We start from the raw sequence: 17748 nt of genomic DNA, 5'->3' as shown, positions 1-17748 counted from the left end.
CAACAAAACCTTGCTTTTATGGATAAATTATTAGGCTACATAAGGACCTAGGCGCAGGAAGCAACAAGTGTACTGATGCATGCTATGATCATTGTGTGCTGTAGAAATGTTCAATGACATTGTATTCACCCCGTTGTGAATAAATTATCTGTATTTCAAGGAGAATATGTCATGTTTTGTATCATTATGTTGGGAACATTAAGCCCTGAACAATTACCCACCTTTCCCAGTTGTACAAAGGATTTGGCCATCAATAATGGGACACTATTAAATTCTCTAAGGAAAGGGACTGCTCCCTGGGGCCGGGTAAGAGAGACCTTTCCTTCCCTGTTAAGCGTGAACACAGAACGTTTCAGCCAGTCAGGCAAGGAGCTTCAGCACCTAGCTCCGCCCCCACTCTCCATTCGAACTGAACTATTAAAGCGTGGCGCGAATAATAGCCATGGACGACCAAAATCCTTCTGCTGCTCAGACATCAGCGTAGTTGGAAACTGGAAAGCACCCTTGATAATCTTCAGATTGTAATTGTGACACATAGGCCTATGGTTTATCCCTACTTGCTAAGAAAGTTAGCTATCAATTTAAATGATAAATGGTGCCCTGTTTATGGTGGAATAACGATAAACACATATTTTATATTACATAATGAATTACCCAATTACATAGACATTATCATAATGTTAGGCCACTCCTCTACACCGGTAATTCAAAATATTCATGCGAGTAGACCACTGATTAGCCAGCTCATCCTCTAGACCTTTGATTGACCAGCTCATCCTCCTCAGGAGTATGACATCATTATCTGAGGAAATAGAAAGCATTTTTTAAATGGTCTGTTTGAGATACAAGTCTGAGGTGTTTAAATATATATATATATATATATATATATATATATATATATATATATATATATATATATATATATATATATATATATATATATATATATATTTCTTTGGCCACAAATACGAGTATAAGACGAGTCAACATTATTTGGGTGTAACTTTCCATTTTCACTGGACAGTTACTTTAAATCGAATAATATTGGTGTGGGGGCACTTCCAGTTATTCTTTTTTTTTACATCAAGTTTTTATAATTTCAATTCATAGGATTCATACAATACATTTATAGATATATATTATTTTCAACCATCCCCCGGGCATTTCCACAGCACATGCTGAAAAGTACCAAGGTGATGTCTTTTTTGAGGTGTTAGATAGGTCACTATACTTTCATTAGTCACCTAAGTAAAGATGTTGCTAGAGTACTAACCAACTTTTCAACATATGCTCAAGCTGTAAATTCTCAAACTATTTTGAGCATTTAGTTTGCTGACAGACTAGCTCTGGTCCACGCGTATGCGTCAGATGAACATGCAGCTGGTATTGCAGTCGTGACGCATGCGCAAGGACCAGAGCTTTTGCTGTCTCACATTCCCACTATCGACAGGCCTGGGATTTGAACCAGGAACCCTGTGGGCAATGGTTCACCTCTTTAACCATCAGGTTGTACAGTACATTTTTATGGTAGCCTACATATTAAAGGGCTGACCTAGTAAACGCAGACTGACACCACTTCTTTCTCCAATACTTTCCAAACATCACTCAGTGTTACTGTATGTTGGTGTCTTCAGAAGACACATTAGTTCTGGTTCGGTAGACTGTTTACCTTTTTGTTATTTTGAACTTTCTTTTCTTCCTTATTCTCCTCAGACAACGCTGAAGTGAGAGCAGAACATGGATGTGGTTGTGTGCAAAAACCACAGAGGACACCAGGAGTTTGCTGTCCAGGCCCAGCACTTGAAACTGTCGGACCTAGGACTGAGACTGAAATCTCAGGGCTTTCACAACAATTACCTCTTCAAAGACAACATCCCAGAATAACCAAGGCCAGAGTTCCGGGTCTCCCAGCTCAGACACGACACGAATGAAGGCGGGCTATTTGGCATAGCCGTCGAAAGCCAAGGGGGGTTCCGTGCTAGGGGCCGAGAGGGGCCAGAGGGTTTGGACCTGCTGTGGTGGAGCTTGTCTTTGGGAGCGGAGGAGATGGCCTCGGCTGAACAAAGTCTGCTCCAGGCCAGGTACCCTGACAGGACGGAGGAGGAGGCCAGGGAGCAGACATCCTTCCTGCAGAGGTTCGCCACCTCACCTGCCTTCCTGGACACCTCCCGTCTGGGCTCCTACCGCTTCACCTTCCCCCTGGAGGAGCTGCTCAAGAGATATCGGAAAAGGGTACTGAAGTGTTATTAGTGGAACAGTTACAATATCTGTAGAATTAACATACCCGACTGCTGGGTAGTACCAATGGAGGCTGCTGAGGGGAGGACGGCTCATGACAATGGCTGGAACGGAGCAAATTGAATGGCATCAAACACATTGAAACCATGTGTTTGACGTATTTGATACCATTTCACCAATTCCATTAAGGTACCACCAACCTCCTGTACATACCGAGACCATGTGAGAATTTGTGGTCAAATAATAGAAAGAAACTAGATCATGTAATTTAATGATAATAAAGGTATTTGTCTTTTTGTTTAGCTATGTGTTGGACACGAGCCAATCCTGCGTGTGTATGAGACAGTGTTGTACAAACAGGAGGTGATGTACTCAGTGCAAGTCCACAGTCACTTCAACAACGAACTCTTTGAGAAGTACCCTCTCCCCCAGGACAACGATGATGGAGTCTGTGCTTACAGAGATGGACAGATCATCTGGAGACCCGAGGCCATGTGTGAGACACACAGGTTAGAGTGTGTGCGTATGTGTGCGTGAGTGTAATTCACAGATAAATGTAAACAATGTGCCACTCAAAATGTTCCCATGCAATGCTAAATATATCAGTTACTTTAGATGTAACATAGTAATACTAGCTACAACAATCACTCTCAATTATATCATGGGATGCCTTAAATACAACTTGAATTGACTCACACTTTCAATTTCTTTCCACAGCTTCAAACTGGTGTTAAAGCCCTACCAGAACCAGGATGTAACCCACCTGATCCCTGATCCACAGAAACACCAGTTCTACATTTGGGACAACGTTGATGTAGCGTTCCACATGGGTGATTCACAGGATAGATTTCACATTAACTTTATTGATTGGGTCAACAATGTTTGTATCGGAAAGTAAAAGGGTGTAAATGATTTAGTTCTAGCCCAACTCTAACACACCTGATACAATTAATCACCTAATTATCAAGACCTTAATTAGTGTAATCTTTGTGTAAGTGCTGCCTGGAACAAAACCCTGCACACCCTGTATCTCTCCAGGACAGGTTTTACATTTACATTTTAGTCATTTAGCAGACACTCTTATCCAGAGCGACTTACAGTTAGTGAGTGCATACATCATTAAAAACATTTTTTAATACTGGCCCCCCGTGGGAATCAAACCCACAACCCTGGCGTTGCAAACGCCATGCTCTACCAACTGAGCTACATCCCTGCCGGCCATTCCCTCCCCTACCCTGGACGACACTGGGCCAATTGTGCGCTGCCCCATGGGTCTCCCGGTCGCGGCCGGCTACGACAGAGCCTGTTTTGAGACAACTGCTTTGTTTTTTTTTTTTTTTTGTTTTTGTTTTTGGGGGGATGGATCAGCTTAATATTGCAGATAGATTGTATCTTCTATCAATGTAATTGTCTGCATCACTTCCAATCCCCCATGTTTTTTTTTATTTTTTATATATATATTCCCCTTTATTACTTTTCAACCCCACCATCCTTTCCCTACTTGGAGTAAATTAGTGAACAACAACGCCCAGGCCTCTACTTCCGGTCTATACTTACTATCTACACCTTATAGACAGAGTTAATTTTACAATAATTCTATATATATATATATATATATATATATATATATATATATATATATATATATATATATATATATATATATTATTAATTTTTTTGCTCCTGAACTTCTTCTACTCTCAACCTCTCCGATCATTTTCATGATGTCCATCCGGTTTGCTTCTAAATGCCATATCTTTCTAACTGTGCTCTTTCCCAAAAGCTCCCAACATACAACCTATATACTTATTATGGACACAGTATGCTTACATTATTAGCTATCTTTGTTATTATTTGTTGTTATTTGTTATTAGTCCCATCCTTCAACTCTATTCAATACCTCCCATCTATCTCTTAACACCATCCATATAGGATTTCTATTTGCCATATATATTTCAACCGTACTGTGATGTTTTACAAAAGTTCTGAACCTTTCTATTCTCATTGCTTCTACAGATTGTGAATTAAAAATAAACATTTTTGCTAAAAGTATTATTATATTATTGATTGATTGACTATGACTTTTCAGATCACCCAGTAATGCTATCTGCAAGATTAGTTCCAGGTAAATATTGCAATCCTTTAGCCATTCCTGGACCTGTGTCCAAAAACAAGCTACAAATGGACAGAACCAAAACAAATGATCTAATGATTCTATCTCTTCACAGCAAAATCTGCAGAGCTGGGAAGATTGTATCCCCCATATAAATAACATTCTATTGGTAGCAAGAATTTTATATAATAATTTAAATTGAAAGATTCTAATTTTTGAATCCGGTGTCGTTTTGCGTGTCAGTTCATAAACACTATGCCATGGGATCGGTACGTCAAAGATCTCTTCCCAACTATTTTGCAATCTATATGGGACGGCTGTCAATCCTTTGGTCCTTAAGTGAAACTGATATACTTTTTTATTTATCACTGTTTTCCCTTAACCAATTATGTTCTTTAATGCAAGGCCGACAGACAAGTTCCTTACTTTCTCCCCCTTCAACTTTCCTCTTCCACTTTTGCGGCAAGGCTGCAATTATTTGGTTGTAATTTTGGGTAGAGCAGACATTTCCATATGTTTTTGTTAGCTGCATGTGCGACATAACTCCACCAGTCCTACCGATGATATCATTTACGAAGATTATACCTTTTTTTAAACATTCTGTCAAAAAATAAAGGTTTTTTGTCAATTAGTATATTTGAATTTAACCACAATATTTGTTGCATTATTTGTTCTGTCGTTTCTGGAGGATTAAATTGAAATTGCAACCAACTTTCTATGGCTTGTTTTAGAAATAGTGACATTTGGGAGATTATTTCCTTTTCAAATAACTGAAAGTGAGAGGTTGTAATCTGAATAAAGGGAAAAAGGCCTTTCTTGAACAGTGGGTGAGACAATCTTACTAATTTGCTTGAGAACCAGTTCGGATTTAAGTATAACTTTTGGATGACTGAAGATTTTAGTGATAGGTCTAATGCTTTAATATTTAATAATTTCTGTCCTCCGAATTCATATTCATTATATAAATATGCTCTTTTAATTTTGTCTGGCTTGCCGTTCCAAATAAAATTGAATATATTTTTCTCATATAATTTAAAAAACTGTTTGCTAGGCGTAGGCAAGACCATAAGCAAATAGGTAAACTGGGATAATACTAAAGAGTTAATCAGGGTGATTTTTCCACAAATTGACAGGTATTTTCCTTTCCATGGTAGTAAGATCTTATCTATTTTTGCTAACTTTCTATTAAAATTTATTGAAGTGAGATCATTTATTTCCTTTGGGATATGTATTCCGAGTATATCCACATCACCATCAGACCATTTTATTGGTAAACTACATGGTAATGTAAAAATTGTATTTTTTAGTGATCCAATACGTAATATAGTACATTTGTCATAATTTGGTTTTAATCCAGAGAGGTTAGAAAATGTATCTAGATCCTCTATGAGGCTGTGGAGGGATTCTAGTTGTGGATCTAAAAGAAAACATGAATCATCTGCGTACAATGACACCTTTGTTTTTAAGCCCTGTATTTCTAATCCTCTGATATTATTATTGGATCTGATTTTAATAGCTAACATCTCGATGGCCACAATAAATAGATATGCCGATAGTGGACAACCTTGTTTCACTCCTCTTGACAGTTTAAAACTTTCTGAGAAATAGCCATTATTTACTATTTTACACCTAGGGTTACTATACATGATTTTGACCCATTTTATAAGAGATTCTCCAAAATTGAAATGCTCCAGGCATTTATATATAAATTCCAGTCGAACTTTATCAAATGCCTTTTTCAAGTCTGCTATGAATAGCAGGCCTGGTTTCCCATATTTTCCATAGTGTTCTATTGTTTCCAATACTTGCCTTATATTATCTCCAATGTATCTTCCATGTAAAAAACCTGTCTGATTAGAATGAATAATATCCGACAATACCTTTTTAATTCTATGCGCTATACATTTTGCTAGGATTTTTGCATCACAACACTGAAGTGTAAGGGGCCTCCAATTTTGTAAATGGACTGGATCTTTATATTTTCCACTTGTATCCTGTTTCAGTAATAATGAGATCAGACCTTCTTCTTGAGTGTCAGATAATCTACCATTTACATAGGAGTGGTTAAAACATGCTAATAACGGTCCTCTTAGTATATCAAAAAAGGTTTGGTATACCTCGATTGGTATGCCATCCAACCCTGGAGTTTTCCCCGGACTTAAAGTCTTTAATTGCATCCAGAAGTTCCTCCTCTGTAATTTCACCTTCACATGAGTCTTTCTGTGTGGCTGTTAATTTGACATTATCAATAGAAAATAAATCTCTACAATTAGCTTCAGTTAGAGGAGATGGAGGCGACTGAAAAGAAAACATATGCTTAAAATACTTTGTTTCTTCCTTCAAAATATCATTAGGTGAATTATGGGTGACTCCGTCAATTGTAACCAGTTTCATTAAGTTCTTTTTGGTAGCATTCCTATGTTGAAGATTAAAAAAGAATTTTGTGCATTTTTCCCCATATTCCATCCAGTTTGCTTTATTTTTATAATATATTACACTTTATCTTTCTTGAATAAGTTTTTCCATTTCTTTTTGTTTTTCCTCTAATTTATTCTGAGCCTCTATGTTACAGTTTTTATTGCCATCTATCTGTTCTGTTAGACTTTCTATTTCCTTTCTTAGTATAAACTCTTTTGACCTAAATTGCTTTTGTTTTCGAGATGAGTACTGAATTGCATGGCCTCTAAAGGCACATTTAAAGGTGTCCCATACAATAAGGGGATTCGCTGTACCTATGTTATGTTGGAAAAAGTCAGTTATAAATTCCTTTGTTCTAATTATAAATAAATTATCATCTAATAGGCTTTGATTAAATTTCCAATATCCTCGCCCACGTGGAAATTCAGTCAGAGTAATGTATATGCCTATTATATGATGGTCCGACCGCATTCTGTCCCCTATCAACACTTTTTTTTACTTTTGGTGCCAACGAGAATGAGATAAGAAAGAAGTCAAGACGACTAGCTTGATTCAGTCTCCGCCATGTATATCTCACTAGATCAGCATATTTAAGCCTCCATATATCTACTAGTTCTAATGTATCCATGACATTCACAATTTCCTTAAGAGCATGTGGGTGATTGTTTGTGGTGTGATTTCCTTTTCGGTCCATTGAGCTATTTAAAACAGTATTATAATCCCCCACCATAATAATATTGTCTTGAGTTGCTTGCAGGCTTGATAATTTATTATATATATTGTCAAAGAATTGTGGATCATCATTATTTGGTCCGTAAAGGTTAATGAGCCATATCTGTTTATGGTCCAATACCATATTTAAAATAATCCATCTACCTTGCGTATCTATTTGGACAATTTGCACATTCGGATCGAAATTACTATTAATTAATATCATCACCCCTTTTGAATTTCTTTGCCCATGGGAGAAGTATATTCCCCCATTCTTTTTTCCACGCTACTTCATCTCGAATTGTTGAATGAGTTTCCTGTATACAATAGATATTATATTCCTTCTCTTTGAGCCATGTAAATATTGTTCTTCTTTTGTTATTATCAGCTAAGCCATTACAATTATAACTGGCTATACTTATTTCACCATACACCATAATGAGATACAAGTTTCAAGTCTATTTATCATTATATATGTTTGTAAATTTACCAATAAAAAATAGCGTAATGATTGAGTGTCCATATAGCTGTACCGTGATATTTGCATTGCTACGGAGTAACCCTTCAATTGTTCTCCACTAATTCCCCCGCTAAAGCCCCTCCCCATCCCAAGTTGAGCCGTCATCCCAGTGATCAGCATCCCACCCACGTCCCTCCGTATCCCTAAGGCCCCGAGAGGCCAGGACCCATCCATCGAAAACAGCACACAGTGCCACCCACAAAACAGAAGCAGGTTAACCGCCAAAAGCATTTCCAATGCTTTCACCTCTATATATATATATATATATCTATATAACTATTTATTTTTATTTTTATTATGCATATCCTATTTTCCATCATTATCAATTAATATGCGTAATAATGTCGGCAGTTCACGCATAGGATTCTAACATATAACCAGGATTGCCATTGTATTACATTTAATTCATTGACAAGCAATTATTATCCTAGCAAATAATTCCCGCGGTCCATCCCATACCCCCCCCAACATCCCCACCCCCCCCCACAACAGATGCCAGACAAGCACACACGCACATACTCACATACTCCAACACACTCAACCCCCCTCCTCCACAATCCACCATAAAATCCGATACTCAACGGCTGTTATATCCCAGAGCCCAACTCGAGAAATAACTTGATCTACGAGTGGACATACAGTTAAAGCTGATTGAGAAAGCATGCAGATTGAGCAGAAATTGATAACAATGTGAGATTTGATTAATCTACTTAATCTATGTCAAGTCCTAGGTGATGGAGATCAGATCCACCCTCTTCACCTGAGACACAAACACTCTGATCCCCTGTTGTAACCATTTCCCCAAGCATCTCCATGCGGTCAGACCTTTGATTATTTTGTGCCACCTGGGCCACAATGATAAACCCCCTCTCTGATTGTCTGAGTGTGACCCCCTCCCCATGGGTTACTGCAGCCAGTGTTGCCAGCACTGCCACTACCTGGGTGGGCGTACCCCACCGGAATCCCCACCGGCTAGGTAAAAGGTCGTCAAGGTTCTCATTAGCAGCTTTGAGAATTTCTTTGTATATTATGCTCTCCCATCAGGGGGCTCTGGCTTTTTAGGACCAACCCTGCCAGGCAGGCTCAGAATCTTGAGGGGGCGGTGCTGCTCAAGTAGGTCTCTGACCGCATTTATTTCTCTGTTAAGGCTGCATATTCACAGCAGGTCCATAAAATAGATGGGAACTTCTCTTTGGTGTATGGGTCGCTCAGGTGGGTGTCCAGGTTATAGGGTTAGGGATCTTTCCATCATGATAGGACAATGAATAATTAGATTAGATGTATACTATATTTAAAAATGTATATCCCTCATCTACACAAAATTGAAAGCTCTCTCTCTCACTACCCCTGTTCATAGACCCCGGGTCGGCTCTGGGATATGCAACCATTTCCCCTCTCACTCACTTAACGCCGTACCTTTTCAAACACAAAAATGCACACCACATGGTTGACTCGGAAGAAATGGGCCGAGCGTGCAAACGCACCCGCATCCACATCTGCTGCAAGGGGGAAAGGACGCCAGAGAGAACACAGGACCAACCACAACAACCATCCGCCAAAACAACAACCTCCCGCCAAAAAAATCCATGTTCTAATTATTTGTATATAAAGATGTATTATTCTGCTTGTTATATCGTTTTATCCATTTATAAAATACTATACTTACTATAAATGTTATTTAATATTACAATCCCTATCATTGCTAGTATCAGGTGCTCCAATATTTGACTCCTCTATTACAACTTTTAGAATAGCCATGGAGTAGTCTTTGTGTCTCTGAACATTTGGTTGTCAATATATAATTTATCCACCACTAGTGCAACACGTTTCCCTTTTAATCTGTTTTCCTTGAAGATTGGATACAGAACTTTGCGCCTTTCTACAATCTCCTTCGGGAACTGATCATTCATGCCTATTTTCGTGCCAGCAAGTCTTTTTCCCAGGCTTTTCACCATAGCTTTGTCCTTAAAAAAAGCAAATTTGGCAACAATTGGGCGCTCATATTTCTGTCCTCTTTTTCCGAAACGATGTACACGTTCGAGTTGGATTTTATCGACAGCCTCGAGTGGGATTTGTAGCGCTGTATGCAGGAAGTCCTTCATAATATTCTCTGTTATTTCTCCCTCCTTTTCCTGAATACCCGTAAGTACTAGATTTTCCCTCATCGATCTAGTTTGGATGTCTAGTAAGGCTTCTCTCAGAAGATTGTTCTCCTTTTTAAAATTCCTAACGTCTGTTTCCATTTTAGAGACTGTCACTTTTATTTCTTTGGTTTCTTTCTCCGTTACCAAAGCTTTTTCGTCACTCATTTGAAGACTCGCTTTCAACTCTTTTACGTCTTTACTGACCAATTCTAATATGCCCAATTTGTCATTTATCGACTTCAACAGGTCGCTTTCCACACTTACCATACCCAGTGGTGAAAAGCATATATCATCTGTATCTGTCGATGAGTCGCGTTTTCTTTTGGGGATCGGCTCTCCACGCTTGTCTTCAGTCATGTTTGTGTGTTGCTTGTTGTAGTAATATTTGTCGATATATTTCTCTAGCCTTATGATCTTATTTCTATTATTATCCAGATTGAATTATATTAACTGCGAATATATGAAATGCTAATATTTAGTCTAACTTACTGATTTTGAATATTATGTTTTTATCTTGAGGTGTTTTGTACCGATTTCTATTCAATACGCCATCTTGTTTACGCGTGGCCCGCCCTCATGATTTTGAAGTCGGAAGTTTTTTTTGCTTTGTTGGCATAACTTTTAAAGGTACAACAATGTTGCCAAAGCAGTGAAGAGCAATACTTTACAATCAGTAATCAAAAGTCTAGCTATCGCTTAAGATGATGAAAAAATCTGTTCCTCCCAGATGTTGACCTTCGATATGTACAATTTGAGAGACCATCTGAGATTCTGTGAGCCGGGACAGCCACCAATTTCCCCCGACTGCGAGTTCACCACATACGAGGAGGCCAAGGAGATGGTGGACTGCTATTGGCCTTACTACCATACCCCCCTGTACTGATAAACGTTCTACCACACCCCAATGTTCTGATAAACTTACTACTTGAATGATGATGCAGCGGCCATAACACCTGCAAATCTGTATGCGCGACCAATAAATGTTGATTTGATTTTGATTTGATGATGATTATGATGTCAAACGGAAAGTTAAAGTTAATGTTGTTATTCTTTCAACATGCTTTACTGGTTTAAACCCAGCAGGCTAAATTTGTTTGTGCTTTTGTTAGTCAACAGTAGTACATTGTTTGTCAGGATTGAGAACATATTGCTTTTGTTAGTCAGCAGAAGTATATTCTTTGTTAGGGTTGAGAACATATTGCTTTCGTTAGTCAGCAGTAGGAAATTGTTTGTCAGGTTTGAGAACATATTGCTTTTGTTAGTGTCAAGGTGTGCTGTATGTGGAAGGTGCGGGAATCAGGCGCAGGACACAGAAGCTTCGTACAACAGTCTTTAGTGGTGAAATACGAGCACAAGTGCCGGGAGACGAGCGATACGCACACAGGCGTAAACAAACAGGAAAAATACATAAGCGCACAGAAAGTGCGAAAACCTCTCCTAAACACAAGGAGGGAAAACCAATACCGACACGTAGACAGGACGCTCAATAACACACAACACATGACTAACAAAGCGAGAACTTATAGGACACATAATCAACGCTAACTAACCACAGGTGTACAACAATCAGACAAAAGCAAACGAACACAGAAACATACAACGGTGGCAGCTAGTACTCCGGGGACGACGACCGCCGAAACCTGCCCGAGCAAGGAGGAGGAGCAGCCTCGGCAGATTCCGTGACAGTTAGTCAGCAGTAGTATATTGTTTGTCAGGGTTGAGAACATATTACTTTTGTTAGTCAGCAGTAGTATATTGTTTGTCAGGGTTGAGAACATAGTACTTTTGTTAGTCAGCAGTAGTATATTGTTTGTCAGGGTTGAGAACATAGTACTTTTGTTAGTCAGCAGTAGTATATTGTTTGTCAGGGTTGAGAACATATTACTTTTGTTAGTCAGCAGTAGTATATTGTTTGTCAGGTTTGAGAACATAGTACTTTTGTTAGTCAGCAGTAGTATATTGTTGTCAGGAATTAGAACATATTACTTTTGTTAGTCAGCAGTAGTATATTGTTTGTTAGGTTTGAGAACATAGTACTTTTGTTATTCAGCAGTAGTATATTGTTTGTCAGGAATGAGAACATAGTACTTTTGTTAGTCAGCAGTAGTATATTGTTTGTCCGGAATGAGAACATATTACTTTTGTTAGTCAGCAGTAGTATATTGTTTGTCAGGGTTGAGAACATTTTACTTTTGTTAGTCAGCAGTAGTATATTGTTTGTCAGGTTTGAGAACATAGTACTTTTGTTAGTCAGCAGTAGTATATTGTTTGTCAGGAATGAGAACATATTACTTTTGTTAGTCAGCAGTAGTATATTGTTTGTCAGGTTTGAGAACATAGTACTTTTGTTATTCAGCAGTAGTATATTGTTTGTCAGGAATGAGAACATAGTACTTTTGTTAGTCAGCAGTAGTATATTGTTTGTCAGGAATGAGAACATAGTACTTTTGTTATTGTTGTGCCTTTGCTCTACAAGGAGCTAAAAGGACTCAAGTATTTTTGTTAAGTTAGAATTTCTAAGAAAATACATCTTCTACATTGGGACTAAACTACGTATCCCAGTCTCTCAATTCAGCCTATGGCAATCCTTCATCACAATGCTGTTGACATTATATGTAATGCTTTATTTAAAATCAACAGACTGACATGACCTCTGCTCTAGTTTCAGCCCTTCTTTAATCATGATGGGCATCCCAGGATGGGATCGGCAAACGTATTCTCAGTTTGTTCGGCAATGTCTTTTACAGTAGTAGTACAGCAGATAATTATTTTTGTAGGGCAATATTGTCAGTTTGTTGTCACTTTTAGATCTTTCTGCTGTATAGAGCCAGAGTAATGGTGACTCCCACCCTGTGGAGCATTTCACAGAGGTTAGGATCAAAATCAAGGCTCCAGTGAGAATTGAACTCACGACCCCTGGTTTACTAGACCAGTGCTCTAACCACTGAGCTATGGAGCCGTATAATTCCTTGAGTAGAATTGGAATGCTATAAAGAACACACCCATCAGAGAGTTAAAGAAAGAGACACACCTAAGTAACCAAACATGCAGGTTACCTGGTCTGGCTCTTACAGTTAAAGCAGAATCCTTGTCACCCTTTGTTATACATTTAATGAAAAACTCTCCCAGGTCTATGTGACTCTCAGGCAGGTCTGGTCTGGTGGTAAACCTTCTTCAGAAGTCTCCTTTAATAGTCTCCTCTCCTCCTTTCCTTGGCTCCTCTCCTTCACGACCATTGTTTTTTTTAATGGGTAGATCAGCTTTAATATTGCAGATAGATTATATCAATGTAAATATCTGCATCATTTCCAATCCCCATAAAATGTTTACATCATTTTTATTTTATTTTATTATTTTCCCTTAACCCTACAACCCCTCCCCTAATTGTAGTAAACTAAATGACAACAATGCTTAGGCTTCTACTTCCAGCTTATACATACTATATACATTGTATGGACACAGTATATTTTACATTAGTCATCGTTTTTTATTTGTTTTTAGTCCCACCCTTCAGCTACCCTCAACCCCTTCCATTTATCTCTGAAAACCATATTCTTTCATTTTGTTTTGTTAGCTGCATGTGTGACATAACTCCACCAGTCATATTTATGATATCATTAACAAAGATGATACAATTTGTGAGAAAAAAAATCTAAAATAATGCTTTAAAAAAAATAAAAATAGTATATTTGAGTTTAGACATAATATTTGTTGTAATGCACCTATTTGTTCTGTCTTTTCTGAAATCCCAACCAGCTTTCTATAGCTTGTTTAAAAATAGTGATATTACGGAGATTATTTCATTTTCAAATAACTGAAAGTAAGAGGTTGCAATATCAATAAAAGGGAAAAGTATATTCTTGTACATGGAGTCATTCTAACTACTCTGCTGGAAAACCAGTTTTGATTTAAATACAACTTTTGTCTGACTGAAGCCTTTAGTGAGAGGTTCAATGCATTCATATTTAATAATGTAAGCCCTCCAAATTCATATTCATTATATAAATAGGCCCGTTTAATTTTGTCTGGTTTGCGGTTCCAAATAAATTGGAATATTTTTAGCTCATATAATTAAAAAAACAAGTTGTTTGGTGTAGGCATGGCCATAGGTAAATAGGTAAACTGGGTTCTGACTAAATAATTAATCAGGGTGCTTTTTCCACAAATAGACAGGTATTTACCTTTCCATGGTAGCAAGATCTTATCTATTTTTGCTAACTTTCTAGTCAAATGTATTGTAGTGAGATGTTTTGGGGGGGTTGCTTGATTTTCATGTTATTTAGGAATTAATACATGTCACATATCAGTTTACAAACAATGAAAAAAATATATATATATCATTGAGTTAATAAAGCCGCATACAAACCTGGTCTCTTTTTTGCTTTCTTGAGTAAGGCAGCTCCAAAATTAAGGTGTTTCAGCCTAGCTCAGTGCTTTCTGTGGTGGTGGGGCAGCCAGCGGAAAATACGGAGCATAGGGTTTGGTAATGTTCTCTAGTTGCGCCGTGATTGGCTCAGTGTTCTGTCACTCATAGGGACACTACATCACAGCCAAATGTAAAGGTAGAGCTCGAAAATTCAAGCCCCTTGGGTGCTGCCATAGAGTTACATTAGAAGTGCCCATCCAAGAAGGCTCAAGGTCATTGGCCACAGATAAAATGACATCAAATCACGTTACTACAGTACTTTCAAAATCTTAGCTAGCTGTCATCATCATGAATCAAGTCACAATCTACTGGCAAATTATTTTTTGTACTTGTCATATGAAGAGAAATAATGAAGAATAATTATAGATAAAACATATCGGTGCTTATCGGCCATTGGACATAAACATTACACAACAAATTGGAAATGGGAAATTCAACAATGAGTGGTTTGGAAGGAATCAGTGGCTAACTGCAAGCATTTCAGTGAGTTCAAGACAACTGGGAACTTGGGAAAAAACGAGCTCCGACTGGGAAAACATGTTATGAACGGTCATCCAACTCAGAATTGTAAGCCTCTTTTTAGGGCTCCGACCTGAAGATCACTAACGTCATCATGATTCGACCTTGTTTTTTTCAAAGTTCACAGTTGTCTTGAAAGCACCATAAATCCAGAGAATGCCAGACTTTGATGACAGCACAACAAGGTGAGTCCAAAAATGTATTGTATGCTGCTGCATAAATTATGTAATATGCCAGCGAGATATGTATACTGTAGCTAATAATGTAATACTAAGTGTATGTTGTGTAATAAGCTGTTAGTAGCCCATGTGCCTCACCCTAATAATTTGGTCCTGTTTCCCCTCTTAATTTCGCCTACCGTTCTGACTTGGTGGTGCACATGTAGCCTATAGCCTGTTTTAGAGAAATGTAATCATTGAATATTGTAAGAGCTTTCATTGTCTGCTCATATGCCCCCTTTATTTATCCTACGGTTCTGACTTGGTGTACAGGGAGAATACTGTAAGAACGGCCCATGTTCTGAATTCTGTCGCTGTACATTTCAAAAGTGCTGAACAAATTGTCATATTGACTACGTCCATCCTAGCTCGAAATTACAGATTGCCTCTTATCTGCTCGTCGTCCCCTTATGCCATAGTTTGTACATTTCAATTGTCAGTAGAAACCACATTTGTTTAAGCAAGTCAGCCATATCAGCTATGTTTTTTTTAAAGGCAGTAAATGAGGCTGAATGAACTATTTCGCTGCCAGAAAAGGCTCCACTGATAGCCAGGTGTAGCAGTGGGAAGGTGTTGGGACTGTTGTTGGGAATCTGCTGTTGGGACAGCTTTATGTAGGCCCTAACAGTTTGTGGGCACCGTTAGTCACCATTATAGTGCAATTAATGTATTGTTTAGTGTTGTGTTGTGTAGTGGCTTTGCTGGCATGCATAAAAATAAAAATAAATGTTTCCCCACCAATATTTACATGCTAAAATCGCCACTACATAACACTGAGTCTACCTTTAAAATAAATGTCCAGTGTTTCCAGATTCCTATTAATGTGACCTATAATTACTTACAATATGAGTTAAATAGTTTTCCTTCCACAGAAATGTAATTAAGTATGTTAAAAAGGAAGTTTTCTGTGTTGGAATGGTGTGGGCGTACCCCAACAACAGAATGGTGTGGGCATATAAAGGTGTAGGGATGTCGCACTGACTGAAGACCAGGCCAATTCCAAATGCCTGGCAGTTGGCAGACCATACCCAATACACATCTACTTGCCCATTGGCATGCCAACGGTAGAGATGAAAAGACGTGACGCAACCCATTCACTCTTTTCCCCCTTTCCCAACACACTCCGGATTACACGATAACACTCCAGAAGGCCATTAAACGTCTGAAAATCCACTTTAAACATTCTATCCAGGACAGGATCGCACAGTAACTGCAGGGGCTTGCAAAATGGCTCGCCCTGCGCTAAACGGACAGAATCCAGACCTTTCATATGGAATCAGGAGAACATTCTTGTTAACAACAAAACCTTGCTTTTATGGATAAATTATTAGGCTACATAAGGACCTAGGCGCAGGAAGCAACAAGTGTACTGATGCATGCTATGATCATTGTGTGCTGTAGAAATGTTAAATGATATTGTGTATTCACCCCGTTGTGAATAACTTATCTGTATTTCAAGGAGAATATGTCATGTTCTGTATCATTATGTTGGGAACATTAAGCCCTGAACAATTACCCACCTTTCCCAGTTGTACAAAGGATTTGGCCATCAATAATGGGACACTATTAAATTCTCTAAGGAAAGGGACTGCTCCCTAGGGCCGGGTAAGAGAGACCTTTCCTACCCTGTTAAGCGTGAACACAGAACGTTTCAGCCAGTCAGGCAAGGAGCCTCAGCACCTAGCTCCGCCCCCACTCTCCATTCGAACTGAACTATTAAAGCGGCCGACCGAAATCCATCTGCTGCTTAGACATCAGCTTAGTTGGAAACTGGAAAGCACCCTTGCTTACCTTCAGATTGTAATTGTGACACATAGGCCTTTGGTTTATCCCTACTTGCTAAGAAAGTTACCTATCAATTTAAATTATGTTGTGGAAAATAACCACTATACTTTATTACAAATAAGATCTTACAGAGTGTTTGTGGGATCAATAATTACTTTATTATAATGTCAACAAAGTCAGGCCAACCTGCAGATTCGCCCCGTCTCTCTCTCTCCCTCCTACCTATATAGTTTCCTTTCTTCCACCCTAGGTTCAAATCCCTCCCTCCTTAGTTTCCGGCTCTTTATCACTCCACACCCACTTCCTTTGTCCCTGAGGACGGCTGAACTATTACTTCAACCAATCACTGCTCCCCTGTCTTGCACACACACTCATGTTTAGTCTCAATATGACAAGGCCCTAAATTCTTGACACACACCCCACCATGCTGTAATCAATCAAGAAGATACCAAGGAGACCAAGGTCTAGCCCAAACTCCATTCAACCCTGGTTCCGCTCTCTTCACAATGTTTGAAGAGAGAGACAAAAGGCAGCCATGGATTTAAGTAAGAGCAAGCACTTTGACCCTAGGGCAGTTTCTCTCTACTCCCCCCCACACACAGTGAAATGCCCCAATAAAATCCCTAGTCCAGTAACAAACAATTCTAACTCAATGT

At 38.6% G+C, this 17748-nt stretch overlaps 1 non-coding gene across 1 annotated transcript; it reads right to left on the bottom strand.

Annotated features, from left to right (window-relative positions):
- Positions 1-13030: 13030 nt before the first annotated feature.
- trnat-agu lies at positions 13031-13103 on the bottom strand. Its single transcript has one exon. It is a non-coding gene; the product is annotated as a tRNA-Thr (tRNA).
- Positions 13104-17748: the final 4645 nt, after the last annotated feature.

The sequence above is a fragment of the Coregonus clupeaformis genome, chromosome 28 (assembly GCF_020615455.1).
Source record: "Coregonus clupeaformis isolate EN_2021a chromosome 28, ASM2061545v1, whole genome shotgun sequence".
Taxonomy (NCBI): Eukaryota; Metazoa; Chordata; class Actinopteri; order Salmoniformes; family Salmonidae; genus Coregonus; species Coregonus clupeaformis.
This window is presented reverse-complemented; position numbering and strand designations above follow the sequence as displayed.